Here is a 4,255-nt window from a genome sequence, read left to right as displayed (position 1 = left end):
GAGTGACTGGGGTACTGTTCATAGTGATACCCAGCGGTCTCAGTCAAATATAAATATAGAATATGATTGAAGAACCGCCACTAGAAGCCCGCCCCCGGCCTAAAAGAAAGAAATAAAATTAAAATTAAAAAGATTATTGATCAAGCACTTGGTCTGCGTATGACTTAAAAATAAAAGCTGGATAAAATTTACTCCAAAGTGTGTGAATAGGGAAAGCTGAAGAATGAATCGAAAGCACCCAAACTAAGATAAAACATCGACAGAAACATTGAATATGAAATGTTTTTATATACTAACGGCATTACTTTGATATAGGGATTACTCATCTGAAAAACATTTCTCCGCTCTGTCATTAATATTTTGCCAGTTTCGAAATCCAATGAATTTTCAAATACCAGACGAAGTTTAAGGAATAAACGTGGGAATCTTGGCATCCTGTGACTATATGTGAACTCTACGATATAATACAGGGGAAACTGGAATGCTTGGTATTTCTCCAGGAAAATGTTTGTATTTCGAAACATTTTCATACCCTCGTTGGGACAGTAAATGTTTCCCATGATCAAAACTGTACAATATAGACTTCCTAGTACACTGACGCTCCGGGTAGGATATTCTTTAAACATGTTTATCCACACTGTTGTAAAAGGCCGAAATGTCTAGGGTAAAAAGGTGGAATACAGGCTTGTCATCCATATCATTTTTTCTTCAGTATGTGTTTTTCAAAAGTTAAATAGGCCTTATACGTTTAAATATTACACTGAGTTCTTAAAATGACGAAAATTAATCAACCCCATTGTAATCGTAAAGATATCTATACAGACAACTTATCTTAATGAGAGCAAGGAATTATATGCTAACAGACTGTTCTTGTAGAAGGAGAAAAAACGCCCACGGCTATGTACCAACAACGAGTCCCTTTTTTGCCCCTAACAATTTCATATCCTGATGGCATGTTTTCCTAACGTCAGAAGATGCAAAAGACAAACAAAATTTCTCACGGATATCATTTTACCGAATGCTTCTTTTGTACTAATATGACGGGAAATGTACCTGTTTTGTTTTCCATAAACGCCAGGTATCGTAATTATAATTAATTTTTCTGATCATAATTATAATTCCCAGGAAGTATAATCCTACACCACGTTCAATAATGTGCACTTGAAGTTCACTTTGCAAATATTAGACGTGATTTTCAAAGCAAGGGAAATGTTACTGCCACGTAGTATAAGTTTCATTTGTTTCTCAGATGCTTATTATTTTAAATTATAGAAATATAATAATTCGCAGTAGGTATATTGTTTCACTAAAACTAACCCTGAGTGTAAACAGGTTTATTTCATTAAATATTTGTGATAAATGTTACTCTAATAACATTACTTTGTTAATGTTGTAGAGACTTATAATTCAGAATGAAGAAAATGAAAAGTGAGGAAGATACTTTAAATCCCCTACTGTGATCTGTTTCCTTTAAGTCCACATTCCAATGAACAGTCTACGTGCAGTGGCGTATGTGTACGGGGGGGGGGTGGAGGGAACATGCCCCCTCCCACAATCGCCCCCGTGCCCTAACAACGTGAGGACTCAAGCTACCCCCACTGCCTGAGCGTAATTATTGATTTCAAAGTATAAATGTCAGTTAAAAAAATCATAGAAAGTCGGCTTGAAAACTGATACGTGAACAACCAGAGAATACATTTGACATATATTCATTTTGTGAGATGTCTTGAAATATTGAACAGAATGGATGAAGGTTGGTATGCATGGATAACTTATGGTATTAATAAGTCTTTCACAAATATTCTTGTTTCCATTTAAATTAAAAAGCGTGTAAGTAAGTGCGAGGTCATCATTGATACACTTCATGTTTTTTCTTCTTTCTTTATGATCTTTCTTTGCCTTTCATGACCATTTAAGCTCTAACGTATCAGATTTTCTTTCTTTAGTAAGCCAAGCTTTTCTTTTGCTAATATATTTTACCAGTCGTTTATATAATGAGCACATTACTATAAACTTGTTCTCTTTAAGAATACAAGAGTTCAGAGTGTTTTTGAGGTGGTGGTTGCCAGAATATCGGAAATTCCCAGGGATGCTACTTCCCCCGCCCTCCCCAGCACCTTATACGCTTGTGCTCCCGACATTTAATAGGTTTGATTAAGTAAATGGATTACATGATCGAAAGTGAGAGGAAAACATTGATGTCTTTACCCACTTTAAAAGATTGGCATTGTCATATCTTATATTATCTGTAAGCATTCATTCAAATATAATAGATGACTCTTATCATGATTATCATTATAAACAATACAAAAATGTTGACAAGGAGTGGTTTGCATAATGTGTTGCTATACTACCATAATGGTCATGATTCTGTTTCAAGATCGTTTTGGTTTCATATTGACAATCCTTGAATTATGAATATAATAAACGAGATCAATACCTCTTCAAAAGAGTACATTAATTCACTACTTGAGCCCCATGATGCCAGGGTTTTCATCGCGTTTCTCTTATATTTCTCTTTATTTCTCTACCTTTGTACCACTGCACCATGTCACAAACGTCTTTGTTTTCATGACAGTGTTTATCGTGCTTTAATTTATGGTACTTATGAACTTCATGATTTTTTTTCTCCATCCATCTCACAGTGTTTTTATTTATTATGTGGTTTTTATACAGGGAAGTCTCTATAGTACATAAACACTGCTTTGACAGAGAGCCCTGAATGTCTTAATACAATCAAAATAAAATGTAAAACAATAAACAAATTAATAAGTAGTAAAATATGATAAGGACAAAATCTGATAACATTACTCACTTGAAAACACTTCCATTTTAATAATTTATATTATCCAAAAGCATTAACTTAAATTTAACAGATGACTTTTATCACACTTTAATAAATTGATAAACAAATTAGTAAGTAGTAAAATATTACAATACACAATAAAACAAAATAGGAAAACAAAATATAGACTGATAACGGAAACTACTTTTATTGAATACAGACAAAATACCACAAACTTAAAGGGACAGTATTTCGTGTTCATTTTCCATTCCTCATTCTCTTCCCCATTAGTATTTCAACATATCATGTAAATGACTAACAGTCATACCCCCCCCCCACACACACACACACACACACGCACACACACAATCTCTTCGTCATAATAATTAAGAAAATGTATACAAAGGCGTCGGCAAAATATGTTGCAGGTTATTAGGTAAAAGGTAGAAATGAAAAAGTTAAAGTTAAAATCTAACAGTAATTAGTTAAAAATCGAAAGTTGAAAGTTAAAAGTTAGAACTTAAAGCATGATAAGAGAAAAACATTGTTTAAAATATGATTTAAAAAAATGTATATTACGATAACTTTGAGCCATACACTTGTAAAGTTTCCAAACTGTATGGATGAAAGGAAAAAGAAAGAAAGATGGGGCCATGAACATAATTGTGCAAAACAAAAGAGGAGAAGTTATGGAGTATAAAAAAGTGCAAAAATATCAGAAAACAAAGCTATTAAAAAAAAGAACGCTTGAGTAAAGGCGGAAACATGACATAAGACGATTGTCTCAAATAGCTGACATTTCTGATAACCCGGAGGGACAAAATATGAAGATACTCAGACAAACACATTCTTGGAAAGAGATAGAAGATAAAAAGGGAGAGGGGGAGGGAGAGAGAGAGAGAGAGAGAGAGAGAGAGAGAGAGAGAGAGAGAAAGAGCGAATGCATAATTGGGAAGTAACGACCTACTGATCATGCTCAAGGCACTATCGTACCGAATTAAATTCGACTCTGGGACCTTCTCTTTCCAAGATCTTTTACTGTGGAACCAGCTACCAATTTGAAGCAAATTTTATATTGATATACTACATTAAAAAAACACTTACAATATTTATGATCAGTATCGGTTGTTAAACGCATCTGTATCTCAATAGTATTTCTATTCAATAAGACATGTATTGTAATTAATGATAATTATCTTACTTCATAACAATGCCCTTGAAATAGCAATGACAAATGTCTAGGCATTAACTCTAAACCGAACAATAACCATGCTAACTGGCGTGCTGCCATTAACTTATGTTTTTTCGATCTCCGTACTCTTGATTGATGTTTTGTTAATAATTATTATGCTTCGCTAACGAGTGCCATGATAACTGAATTCAATAGCTTTTGTAAAGACAATCGCTCAGGCCCATCGCCGTCTCATATTTCTCTGTCAAAATAACGTATCGTGTCCCTTCTGTCAAGCG

Source organism: Strongylocentrotus purpuratus, unplaced genomic scaffold, assembly GCF_000002235.5.
Source record: "Strongylocentrotus purpuratus isolate Spur 01 unplaced genomic scaffold, Spur_5.0 spur5_contig_860, whole genome shotgun sequence".
In the NCBI taxonomy this organism is placed as follows: Eukaryota; Metazoa; Echinodermata; class Echinoidea; order Camarodonta; family Strongylocentrotidae; genus Strongylocentrotus; species Strongylocentrotus purpuratus.
The sequence above is the reverse complement of the archived record's forward strand: the minus strand, read 5'-3'. Positions refer to the sequence as shown.